Source organism: Strigops habroptila, chromosome 2, assembly GCF_004027225.2.
Source record: "Strigops habroptila isolate Jane chromosome 2, bStrHab1.2.pri, whole genome shotgun sequence".
Classification (NCBI taxonomy): Eukaryota; Metazoa; Chordata; class Aves; order Psittaciformes; family Psittacidae; genus Strigops; species Strigops habroptila.
The window spans coordinates 31450723-31464810 of NC_044278.2; positions in this window are offsets into that span (position 1 = coordinate 31450723).

The following is a 14088-nucleotide window of genomic DNA, read 5'->3' on the forward strand; positions in this document are numbered from 1 at the left end:
TTGCCTCTTGATCAGTGCTAGCTTCAACCTAGAGACTAAAGGGAACTTGTATATTTCCCCCCCCAGCAGGAAAAGAAATTTCGTGACAGCAGAAGTAACAAAGCATCCCAACGCACGCAACCCACACTAGTGTGCCTTCCAGAGGCAAAACCTGGTATCCTGTACTGGGTCAGCCCAATGCGGTGGTCCAAGTTGTAACCCAGTGCGACCCAGAAGACAATTATTAAAGGGTATTTTGTCATAGCACACACAGAGAACACCATTCTGTTTTCTCAGCCACCCAGCGTCAAAGAGGCTGTTGAAAGCAGCCTGGCTAAGTTCTTCAGGACATGCCTCCCTGCCCTTCCAGCTGCCAGCTTTCCTCATGAGACAGCAGTCAAAATAAAGCCTTGCAGTTGGCACCTACCCATGGTTGGCATGTCACCTCTAATAACAAAGTTTGACTTCAAAGCCTTCTTTGCTCTTTTTTTAAGATTTATTATTTTTTAAAAAGGTAAAATCCCATCCTAAATAAAACAACACCTCCGGGTCGGGAAATCTGTGAGCCACAAGCACTCGATGTCGAGGAGGCTATTCTGGGAAACATCTGTCTGCTGCACCCTATTCTTATACTCACCTTAGGTCTTAGCTGTCAGCCACTGCCGGGCGCAGGTTAGGAGCATGAGAAATGGGGCAAATGATGGGTCACTTATCCCAGTACTGTATCTCCACCAGTGGGAAGAGGATTGACTAAACCTGGCCACTCTCTGCTGGTCCATTCCCCATGTGATTCCCTAACAACACCCCCCGCAGTGTTTGGCCTGTTGGGTGGGACACTGCCCATTTCTTTTACTACTGACTTGAGGACTTCTTCCTTTTCCAGCCTATAAGGAGGCCCCTTGCCACTCTCTGCTGGCTTGCCTTCAAGCATTGAAGACAAGCACCTCACCCAGGGGCTAGGTTTTTTCTCAGCAGCAAAATAAAGCCCTCCTCTCAGTACCCTTCCTCTGGTACCTTACACTGTTTTGGCTTTTTGGCAGTCACTTCACATTGAGCTGATGATTTCAGAGAGCTGTCAGTGACGACTTTCAGACCCATTTCCTGGTAACTACCATTTCCTAGTTTAGCACTACATACACCCCGTTTGGGTTATGTTTTCTTGGGTGTATTACTTTAAATTAACCTACATTGATGCTCATATGCCACCTTTTTGTCAACTCACACCATGTTGTGAAGTCCTCCCGGAGTTTCTCACCAGCACTGTGGCATTTGACTACTCAGGCTATTTGGTACCATCTGCAAACCTGGAGGTCCTCTCATCAGCCTGGGATTTCTGGCCACAGTAGAGGCAAGGTGGCTGTTATCATGATAAAAGGACCAAGAGGGCTGCTGCAGGATTCACCCCTTCTTCTGTTTTCAGTTTCCAGCTCCTCCATAGTTTTCTGGGTGGCCCCAGGTAAAACACTCCGAGACTGAGCCTCTCTTGACAGGTCTGCTGCTATTCTAGTACAAATCTCATTAACTCATCCTTGTGCATGCAAGTAGCAGCACCAAGGTGGTGTTCTGCCAAATATCTTCTGAGTTTTCCCTCTCCATAAGTAGGTTTTGGGCCAGCACTCTTGTGGTGCAGGACCATATCTGGCAATGAACAGGATCAGCAGCAGCTTGTTCAATGTGGAAACAGAGCATCTGGCCCTCAAGAGGGTTCAGTAAAACTCTCTGAAACTATGGTACTCTATAAATGCCAACCAGATACTGGAACTTCTTGTATTTTTGCTAAAAAAGCCTCCTGGAATTTGAAAGGAAGCAAGACCTAAAAACCAATTTACATGTTCACAGCACTAGTAGAAAGCCTTTTTGATGCCCTCTCCAAGGAAGGTCCAAATTTTGATAAAGAATTGCCAGATCTCGGCCACTGCAGTTTATCTTGTGTCTTATGTTTCTCTTTTATTCTGTGTGAAGCAGAGCATTAGTTGAACTGTCTGTGTTCACACAGCCATGTGACTGCAGCAGTGCTTCATATGCTTGACACATGAATGCTCAAAACACTACAGAGGGAATAAAAGGCAACCCTGTAATCAAGGAGAATTAAAAATTCAGCCCAGGGTGCACGATCTTTGAGGAAGATCTCTAGTATCTCATTTGCAATGTGTGCCATGTGATGTGCAGTCTGGAACCACACAATAAGGGAAGTTATTAAAAATAAATAAAGTAGGTTGGCCAGTGACAGCATAATTTGCTCTGTGCAAGCTGAGATTTTCAAGTGATAAGTTTCATTTATGAAAAGGAGAGTTTTAAGATAATTCTGTGGTTTGGTGAAGAAGCATCAGATCTCGCCACTTTTTTCTGTCTCTATCTCTCTTGGCATTTACAATGAGGTAAATTACAAGCTTAACAAAATACACTAAGTAATAAAGATAACAAGTATGATGAAATCTCTGCACATGCAAAAGGGTATGTTCTTTGGAAGATGCTTTCTAGATAACTAGCAAAATGGCCCAAACTCCTATATAGAAGGTTTGCTATAATTTTCTGAATCAGGACCCAAAATGAGAGAGGAAATGCAGAAGACCTGAAACAATTCCCTGGAAGACTGCATATCCAAAAACTATTTGTTCATTATTTTCTTCCACTGTGAACACAACCACGAAACAAAACAGGTTTGTCTATGCATTACTTAACGTTCAGTGCTTGGGCTGCAGAAGGAAATCCAGAGCACAGGGCTGGGCAAGCTGAGCCTAGAGATTGTAGTTTGGAAACAGAGGGAGCCATCATACTGAGTGGTGAACCCACTCCAGGCCACCACCACTATGTATCAGGGCTTGCTAACCCTGCTTTCCTAGCCCCATCCCAGGTGCATGCACATGGAGCTAAAGGCAACACACAGAGGGGCTAAAACCTGCAGTCCCTCAGGAAAGCTGGTGGCCATACCCTTCCTTTCTGGAAAACTGGGGCTGGGCTCACCCTCCTGAGCTTGCCAGGGGGGATAGTGATGGAGCGAGAGCTCCCACCCTACTGCATGTACAACTGACTCACCTCCTTGTCAAGGTCTGGGGTGGGATCGCACTGCCACAGGAGGGATTCCAGTGCCCATCTCCCAGCTTGGCCCTCTGAGTGAAGTGCAGAAAAGGAGGAAAGTGTTTTCCATTAAATGGTTGCAGATTAAAACTCACTCTCAGGTGCAGAGACCAGAATTCCCCCTCTCCTTCAGCTGGATGCCTGATTATCAGACTAAAGAGACCTGTTCCCACTTGGGCTGCCTCTCTTTGATCTGATGAATCTTGAATCAATCTATCTTCTCCTTTTTTAATTATTTTTTTTATTATTATTATTTTTCACCCTGACAGAAGGCAAAGAGCAATCTAGCAGATGCAGTTCTTCCATTTAACTTCCTCCCATTTGCAGGCAGTTGTCATTCTCTCACAGGGTGCTTTTGCCCTGTGGATGAAGGGGAGCTCTTCCAAAAGAAATATAACTCCTCCTACACGCCTTTGAACAGACCTGTTTGTTTGTTTTTCCCCATCTTGAGTGCCAGCCCCTGGGAGATGCCAAGAATCCAGGTCTCTTGCTGAAGTCAGGACCGTGTCCCAAATCCCCCACCCAGGGGCTGCATGCCCCGCAGCTCAAGTGACCGCTGCCGCTGGTGAGCCAGCAGGGACAGCTTCTGTGTAAGGATGAACTGGCTTTGAACAGTTTCCCCAGTGTCCTGGGCACAACACTCCTTTTCTTCCTCATCAGGACTCTGTGTCTGCTCTGCTGGCTTCCCAACTTTTTTTTCCTTTTAAACAAATATAGGCATTGTTGTTTATACAGGGAAAATTCCACTTTCTCTTAAAGGGGCTTTGCCAAGATCTAAAGGCTTGGGATATATCTTTTCTACAAGGCAGTGCCTTCCAGAATTCACACATTCTGCTTTCTCTCTTTCATACACATGAACAACTTTCATTACACATTTTTAAGCAATATCTCTAAAATCCCCAGCTAGATCCCAGTGGCATGATTGAATCCCCGTCCCACGACTTGTGCTTGCAAGGAAAGGAGATTCCTGGCAGTGAGGAGCAATGAGAGCTACCAGTGAGGCCGGTCCCTGTGCAGTGCTCCCTATTTCTCTGCCCATTCCAGCCTTAAGCAGCTCAGGAATATGGGATTTGCCATTTCCCTTGGAGAAGCCTTGTGCAGACCTTACCCATACTCAGTCAAATGCTGTTTGGTTTTATGGTGTCTGCTGCTACGTCCCAGCCACCACACTTCTAGAGGGTCAGTACGGCTAGTTCTCAGTGGTGGTGTTGCTATCACCTGTATGTTCACCAAACCTTGAAGACCACAGTCCAAAATGACTCTTGTTAGCGGTAATCCCAGTGCTTGGGCAATTTTGGCTGTAGTTGTGTGACTTTACCAAGGTCAGCCGTATGCAATGGCTCATTCAAAAAAGAAAAACCCATCAGTGGAGACCACAGAGGTCCATATATGCTCCATCTGCCCTTCCTAAATGAGTGAATCTTTCCACTATTTGAAGCAAGAAGAGCACTGATGGTGCTGCCAGCTCTCTGCAGAGTACAGCAACCGGAAGAGCCGGCGCAAAACAGCCTCGCAGGGCAGAGCTTTCCACTGCAGCATGATTGGGCCCAAGATGTTCATATTTTATTACATCCATTTTTCTCCAAGAAATATTAAAATGCTCTCACTATTTGAAGGGAGGGTGGAATAAAACACACGAGCTGCCTAGCTATCCCTAAGCAACCTATCAAATAAAGCAATAAACTATTAGCAGGCAGAATAGCTTTAAAAGGACCCACAGCATTTTCAGGCTGTCAGGGGAAGAATAGGAATGGAAATGATTCTGAAAATTATTAGTAGTGCCTTAACAGCAGCCCCTTAATATCTCCCACAGTATTCTCAGTCATTTGCACAACCGAGCTGCTGCTCCATGCCAATTACTGTCCCTGCGTTTCCCTCCGCTTGAGACGGATGTGCAGAGGATCCAGCTGAAATGAGAATTTAGTGAGATTCTGCTGCTCTTGCAAGTCTCTGCTGCAGCAGCAGAGGTGATTTTAGGTTTTAGGAAGGTGTCCCAGCTATTCCTGTAAGGCTCTCCAGAAACAGAGTTTAAGCATGGCTCAGATAAGGAACTGGCCACTGCAACTGCATTTTTACAGTTCCTTCACTGCAGGGATCAGCTTCTCAATAATGGAGCTGCAGGGGACCAATGGGAGCCATTTATGTCATGCACACAACCCAAACTCTCTGGGGTTTGTCCAGTTTGGGTTTTACCTCCTCTTTCACCCTGTGGTATCACAAACTGCTTACAGTGTGTAACTAACTCTATAGCAATGCTTCACTGCTATCAGCAGGTTTGCCTCCTTATCAATCTAATGTAACCCCTAACCTGGCCCTGCTTTGGGCAGGAGGCTGCACCAGAGGTTCCAGCCAGCCTCGCTTAACATATGTCTTGGTCTTTTGTTCGTAAAGGCCCAACTCATCCTAGGATCATGGCACAGCAACAAGAACAGATGCTGACAGCGGCCACCCGACTCCTGACATTCCTTTCACCCAGCTGCATAAGGAAAGTTTGCCATGCTGAGGTAGGGAGTCCATAAAATTTGTGCCTTGGCACCTCCTGAGTAGGTTGGAAATGTTGAGATAGGCATCTTATAGAGTATCCTGCCCTAATCTGAGGCCTGAGACCTGACATGGTGGTGGGGAGCTGTGCCAGGTACTGAGGTGCTGCTTCAACTGTGGGGCTCCTGGTCAGGAGCTGTGTCTGCAAGTGAGGAGAGGTCTAGCGATGAAGTTCGCACAAGGGAGCTAGTTCTCCAGTTGCTCACAGAGGCCCTTGTTTTGCTTTGGCTTTAAGTCACCACGTTAGCCCGGACTCTTTCACCCAGCCAGCCAGCCAGAGATCTGCAAACGCTAAAACAAGGCAGGGAAAAGGGGGAACACGGCTGCTGCCTTCTTACTACAGCCCAAAGACTTCCCTTGCCCTGGCTGCCATCACTTGACTTCTCTTTTCCCACAGTGCTTTTTTTGCCCACTTCCAGACAACAAGGAAGGGGCCGGGAATGCAAATGGAAAGTGGGTCAAGATCCTTATTGTTCCTTGATCCTGTGTGTGGGTGGTAAGAGAAATACGAGAGCTGCTCCTAGCAGAGGCCTCTTTGGCCTGGCTATAAATCAGAGCAGCTCTGGTGGCACGATCCAGGAAACACCCTGAGCACATTATCGTTCCCTGCTCACCATCCCCTTCTCTCCTTGCCCAGCTCCGAGCTCTCTGCCCACCCCAGCTCATTCCTGCTCATCCCCTCAAGCCGGCACAGGAAGGGAGGAGAGGGGAGAGGCATTGCTTTCAGCTGCTCCGTGCTCCCCGAGCTCCCTGAGGGCTGTGCGTGGGTCTCCCTGCAGGAGGGAGAATGATTATCTCGTAAAAGATGACATGAATGTCAAGTGGGGTTTGCATTCTAGAGTAATTCTGCTCCCAGACTGGGATAAACCAAGCCAGGGGAAGGCACAGGGGACTATTGCACTGTTGCACTTCTGATTAATTTTCCCATGTAGATAAGTCCAAAGTTTAAATAGCTCCAGTTTTCCTCTTGTCCCCAGAATAGGAGCGCAGAAGCAGCATGAAGATGTATGTAAGGCGTCCCTGTGAATAGTTTGCCCTGTTCTGTCGCTATGGGACACAAGATTTTGGCCACAGAGGCAACAACCCCCAGTGCTGTAGGGAAGCAGTGGATTCCTTTGCTTTCAGGATTGGACATGAAGCCAGCATCCGCTGCAGAAGAAAAGCAGCACTGGTCAGCTCTGTTTGCAAAAATAGAGGAACAGAAAGTTGTATCTGGATTAAGTCATGGATGATAACTATGTGAACACAGAGTTCTCCACCGAGTTACAAAACACCAGCTGAGCTGCTAGGAAGGAGTTTTCATGTTGCAGCACAGGCTGTGCGCTAAACATTGCCACTTTACTATTAAAAACCAAGGAAGGTTGCAACACGCAACCACATTTACAAAATGTGGGAGAAAGTTACATCATTGTATTGTAAATGTCCCTACTATTTTGGCTCTGCAGGCCTGCATGTCAGGAACAAGTGCTGAGCTGTTGAGTAACCATGTGTGTCAGCATACGGAAAACATTGCTAGAGATGCAACCACATCACAAGTTGAAGTAACTTACAACATTTTAAGTTTTTAATTGTTTTAAGGTTACTTTCTCTTGCTTCTTACCTGTAGTAGCAGGCTATGAAGCTTAGGTGTTTTAAAATGCAGCTACTTCTGGCTAGCACTCTCAGGGAAGATGCTTTGTGAGCTGAAGACCTTCCTTAGTTAGTTATTTTCATCTGCCAAAAAATGTATGTACAAGCCAGTTGAGATGATTCGCTTTTGTGCCAGACTTCTCACTGTTTCGGCTGCAAAAAAAAAATATGTAGGGGACAAAAACTAAAAGACTTGTGTTTCAAAATGTTCTACTGAAAGATCTGCTTCTTCATTTCAATGTTTCTGTCCCTCCCCAATTTTGCCTAAAATGAGAACCGAAAACAGAAAATCACATACTTTATGAATGAAATGTTTTATCTGATCAAAAGTAAATTGTGTATTTGGGGGTGGGAGAAAAAACACCAGAACAAAAGTAGTTTTAATTCTAGTGTTTTAAACAAAGTATATTCGATCTTTATCATCCTTTCTTTTTAATTACTTAGGAGTGCATGAAAACCAAGATAAGGAGTTATAGGTATTTCCGTTGCTGGAAATGGGGTGTTTGTGCATGCTATGTACAAAGCAGTTTAAGCCTTACATTTTAATATGACATATTTATGGAAAAAAACCTACTCACATCATCGTGTCTTCAGTTCTAACACAGATTGACTTTCATATTTATGGCAAAGACATATAAAACCAAGGCGATGTAGCTCAACCTATGAAAGTCCTGACAGCATATCTTGCCCTCAGCTGTATTCATCTTTCTCATGTCTCACAATACAGTATCAGTCATTGTTACAGACTCCAAGTCTGGACAAGGCCTGAATTTCTATGGAGAAAGACAAACAAACACTGATAAACCTAATTTAGGGAAGTAGTCTGTTCTTTGGTTGTTAGCTTATTTAAAAGAAAACAAGCAACTGTGTAGCAATTCGCAAGAAAATTTCAACAGATAACTAGCAGAAGGATTCTAATTGGTTTTTCTTTTTAGATCTGGAGAGTTCTAAGTCTGCTTTTTAGCCTTGTGAATTAGGTTTGTGATTATTTTATTACTCTTGTTATCATATTTGAAACTTCAGGTGGAATCATGAAGAAATCCAATTATTATCCATGACTTCAATGACAATACACAAAGCATTACCAACAAATGTATTTGGATGCAAAGACAAGGGCAGATTCACAAGTCCAAACATTTTAAGTGTTTTCCAGATTTTGGAAGTTTATCATCTTGAGAAACAAATCCCATTCCTGCAATGAAACACACTGTGACCAAACACAACTACTACTTGGAAATATTTGTGAAACTAACTTATTGCTGTGGAAGATTTTGGAAGCCAAGACTGAAGATGTATAACAGACATGGCAAACATCTCAGCTAGGGCTAGGCAGACACCTCCAGAGCTGATGGCACATGTCTGTACCAAGGGATTAAACAGTGCACCTTCTAGAGCTGCGGTACAGCAGCCTCCAGGGTCCGGAGGCTGAGAACATGGTGACCTACAGCTTGTGCTTATCCCCAGGTCCCCATCTGACCAAGCAGCCATACCTCCATTACAAGATGAAGGTGCAATGGCAGCCTCACAAGTGCTCTGTGGGCTATACCCCAGGCTCCTTATTTCTGTGTCCTCCACTGCAAGCAGCCTGCATGTGGCTTGAGTGCAGGTTTCCTTTAAGCCTCATAAGAGGTGTACCTCTCCAGGTTCTCCTCTGAAATCTCTCTCTTTTCTCACACAAAAACTTGTTTTCAAGAAAAATGCTAAAAGCATCAGGTCTTCTTTGACCTTCGTTCCCTGCTGGGAGCCCACTAAGCCTCCTTAGCATCTCTAGTTTGGGTTTCATGCCTGCTCCATCTGGTAACTCTGATGAACTGTTCCAAACAACAGCCTCAGGAACAAGTCTCACAGGCCACGTAAGGCTTAGAGAGGACGCCAGAATACAACAAACCCACTGGAGTTGTGCCACACAGGCATCTGGCCAATGGCAGCAGGTATGGCCCAACACCAACGTTTCTGCCACCAGGCCCTCAAAGCCAGTGTTAGACAACAGGCTGCCTACAGTGATTGTGGCTGCCACCTTGTAGTACTTTCTGTGTAGTACTTTCTCCCTCTGAGGAGGGAAACAAGTCTGGTGCAGAAAACTCAGCCTTGTGTGATATTTCTGGGAGCTGATAATCATCAAGGAGGATAACAGAGAGGACAGATTATCAATACAGAGCCAGCGGGTAAGTTGGACACCACAACTCTGCATTTTGAGACAACTGTGTGTAAAACCATAAAGTTTGGGGAAAAAAAGACTAGGGAAGGAGAAACTTTTATAATGACAAAGTTCCTTTCTAACAGACATAGGTGTTCATATTGTCATGGCATGACATTTGGCCAGAGAGTTAATACCATCTTTGGATATGTAGCTAGGAGAACACCAAAATAAAAATGGAAAGGTGATGTGACCTCTGTACTTAGGGTTTCAAAAGCACCAGCCTTCTCATCCCTCAGGACCACTGGTATCTTCAAGTCAAATGTCTCACTGTCAAGGAGTCAAGTCAGATCTCTTAGCCCTCTTTACCCTGTCTCCAGCCCAGCCCAGAGCACAACCCTTGACTGTGGCCACCCCTCTGTATCTAACCCCATTACTATAACACTAAAGCTTGAAACACATTTCCCTCTACAGCTCAGTTCTTGTGTGCACAGGATTAACTTCCCGTAAACATTCACACATTTTCTTTTCTACCTCATCCTGTGTCCCACAATAAGGCTTTCCTCCACTGTGTTATCTGCCAAACAGCTGGAGAAAGGTCCAACTCCGGTCAGATCCTGGCTGCTGCAGTGATACCATCACCTGCCATACTAGCAATGCTGATATCTCTTGTCTCCTTGGCCACAGTTAGCATCTGTACAGCATGAAGGACAATGGCGTCCTAGGTTCCCCTAGGTTTCCTAAGTGCAGTGGCTATGTCTAAAGGGGAGGTGGTTTGGAGAATATTTCTGAGTTTGTGGGTCCTGGCATGAACATTACCCATGACTAAATGCAGTGAAGAGAAGGTGGTGGGTGGTAGCTACCCTTTTGTACTCTATGGACCACCACAGGTACAGATCATGGCTAAGCCCTCAGCTGGGGCCAGTGGGAATGCTGTTACACTCACATGCACAGCCAGCCTTGGCAGGACCATGTGGGTACAGCTTTTGGTACAGCACATAAACATAGTAATGGCAGAAAAGTGTATCAGTTCTGTTTGGCTTTCTAGGAAATACTTTACAGTAGAACTGTGATAAAAAATAAGAAAAAGAATACCCAAAACTTTTACACTGAAGCAGGTATTTCCTTTGAAGAAGTTCAAGCACTCGGCCCAGCTTTCTTAACAAAAAAAAAAAGGTAGAGCCATAGGATAAAAAGTGTATCCCTGGAAAATGCAAATTTCATGATAGCGTAGTTGATGATAATACAATAAAACTCAGTGACTCAAAATTAAAGCCAGATATGAGTGGTCTATAGAAAATAAACGCATTTTTCATAGTAGAGGGAATTAACCAATGGAAATAATACTTCACGTTGTATACTGGATTTTTCATCTCTAGAAATGTCACCATCAAGACAGGAAGGGGGTTTTTCAGCTGATGTACTCAGGTTCAGATGAGAATCAGTTCAAGGAAATCCAAGAGATGACGTGGGACGTCTGAGATCAGACTCTGAGATCAGGTTGACTCCATGATCTCTTTCAGCAGGAAATCTCCATATCCTCAACTTGCACTGTGACTGTCTCTAAGCTCTAGCCTTTTATGGGGTGATAGTGACACAACCTACAACCCTTCAACAAGAACTTGTACTTCAGGAGCAATGCAATAGAAAGTGAGGAAGAAATAACCTCCTTGTCCTTTCTTTTTTTTTTCTGTTCTCTCCCCACCCCATCAGAGCTCCTTGGATTCCTCTAAATTCCCCTTGTTTTGCTCAGCAAATGGAGGCTTCAGTTTGGTATGCAGTTTAATGGAGCTTTGTTTGTACAAATGCCTGGAAAGACCTTCTATAAACTGTTCTTACCAAACATTCAAAGTAATGCCCAAACATGCAAGCAGTTTCTCGGTGTTGCTCAAGATCATTTGACGTCTCATTAAAGAGACATCTCTGTTTAATCCTCATTATTTCCATGCTCTGAAAATAATGACATTCCAAGAAAAGGGGCAGGTTTTGTTTCTGGAAGTGGTTGTACCCTTCAGTTTCCTGTTCAGTTTCATGACAGTCTCACCCTTAATAGGTGCAATTTTGAGACTGCATAACTATGCCTGCAGCATTGTATTTTTCTGTTCTGGGTGTGTATCACACAGTTATAACTATAGCAGAACCACCGGACATGGGAGTGCTCTTGACACCATGCCAGTGTGAGACCACAGGTGCATTAGCTCATCTTCCACGCCCTGGATGCAGTGGAGTAGAACAGCTAGAGACCAGGAGCCTGATGCATGATCTAAGCCACATGCTTAGAACCAAACTGCATGTCTTAAGCTTGTAACAGACAGCAATTTAATGTGGACAAAACTGTAACTGGGATAATGAAAGCCACTGGTTATTAAACAAAATCAGATTTCCCACACCTGTGGAAGGCAAAGTCAGCACTTGATGCTGATGTAAAGAAGCAACTGTCATTAATGCAGTAGGCCCCAGTCTGGCAAGCAGGTATCCCTGTGACCTCAAGGCTGGATGCGGTTGCTGTATGAGCAGTGGTGCCGCAGAGGGCCTCAAAGCTGCACCAAAGGATGCTGATGTGCAGAAACCCCCTTTTCCCGGTTCCTCATCTCCATATCACCCCAGTGAATTATTCACTTGCTAGGTGCTAAAGGGATTCGGGCTGCAGGTGCTGTAAGTAGCAGGCAGCTTGCCTGGTCTAGACACTTGGCTATCTGCTCCATTGTTCAATTCAAGACTAGCCTCACCTGGGCAGGAAATATGAAGACAATTAAGATACCTAATCAAAGATCAAGCCCTCTTTTTTCTGATAATGGGAAGAAGAGGAGAAATGCCCGTGAAGATGACACTTCCAGATGAGCACAATTGCACATACCTTCAGCTTGGGTCCATCTGAACAGGGCTGAGCAGCCAGCAGAAGCCACAACACACATGCAGAAGCACTCTGTGGTTTCATTCTTGCACCAGTTTTCCGAGCCTGGGGCGGTAAAACAAGCAGCAGGAGGATCTATGCTGCACTTTGAATCTGAACTCTATATCAAAAAGGCTGCTGGATTCTTTCTATCACAAGACAGAAGGATACAGCAAGGTAATACGATTCTGTGTCCTATAAAAACCTACTTTTCTCAGAAAACAACCGCGTGTGTCAACATGTCTGTCTTTGAATCGGGCATAGACAGCCACTGTGATTCATCATTCATGGACCCCTGTTGGCCAGGGATTCAAACAGTTGACAAATCGCTCATGATACGGGATAAATTGTAATCAGCTGTTGTTACGAAGATTAGACACACATTTATTAGAGATGTATCTGTCAGGGCAGCACACGACACACGTCACGAGCTCTTGTAGTGGCAAAGTCGTGTTCTCCCAATGCAAAATTGAGAGGACAAGGAGATAAAAACAGCAGCTTGGGGTTTGCATGGTCTGTTTCATTTCAGTTAAGGATCACCAATCAAACACATTACCAAGCCACAAACACTTCCTACAGAGCAAAACAAAGGCAGATTTGCCTGTGCACTGAATCTCATTACAGAGCTTTGTCACTGAAAATTGCTGCCACTATTTCAGGGGGGCACTTCTGTGCTTTTCTCTTGACTGCAGATCTGAATTGTCCAGAGCGAGGAACTTGACTGAAATACTGCTGAAGACAATAACCAGTCATTTCAAGCCCTATGAGTTAAAACATTGTGAAACAGTAGTATTTCACCATGAAACAACAGGCAAACTAACTGCATATGAGCTGGGCCACAAATATGATGTCTCAAGGAAAGCTACCTCTCACAAATGGTTTGAACTAACTTTAAGTGTGTGGAGAGGAAAGAAACCAAAACCATACAAAAAGTCTTTAGGAAATAAACCCCTTCCCTGTCTCCATATCCCTCATAGTGAGTACTAATCTTCTTTAACACCCACAAGGCACAATGTTCAGCTTGTGGAGGATTACAGTGGCTTTCTGTGGTATAACTCAGTGAGCACTGCTTTCTCACTGAGAATATCTGAGAATGAATAAAAACCAAACCAGCAACACACAAGGGACTTTTTTTGAATCCCGCCCTCAGGTGAAAGTAGGTTGTGACTCATCACTCAGGTAGCCAGTTTAGGTGGAAGCCAACAACATCTGAGGTGTCAACCAGTGATCAGAAACCAAGGTCATAAAAATACCACAAACACTTTTGTCATTGAAATGAAACCAAGACTCTCCAAAACCTTTCAGAAACAACTACCTGTAAGGCTGCTTCCCAAAAGGGTCACTGGACACTTCATTTAGCTAGCGTCAGGCTACAGAATCCAGCCCAGATGGATCAGCCTCTCTGCTCCTCGAAGAGCTCCTTCCACTTTCCTCCAAGCACCTCTAAGAGGCGTTGTGTGGGCACAGTGGAGGACAAAGCTGAAACTCTTCCAAGACTGCCTAAGAGAAGAACTACTCAGTCAAAAAAAAAAATCGTTGACAAATGTCAAGCTGCGGGGAGCGCAGGCAAGGGGAAGCTAATGCTTTCTGGTTTTTTCTGCATGCAATTTGCATGAATTGATGTTACTAGAAGTTGCTTCCATATAGTGTGATGTGGCCTTATGGTTAGAAATGCATGGTTTTAGAAAGTAAATGGTGCTGGGGTCTTTTCTATCAAGTGATTACTTTAGAAGTAAAAAAATCTTACACAGCTCCAAAAAATAAAATCTGTAAAAATAATAAAGTTTAGTGAACAAGAGGCAGATTCTTTCTCTTGCAAACTTCACTTTAC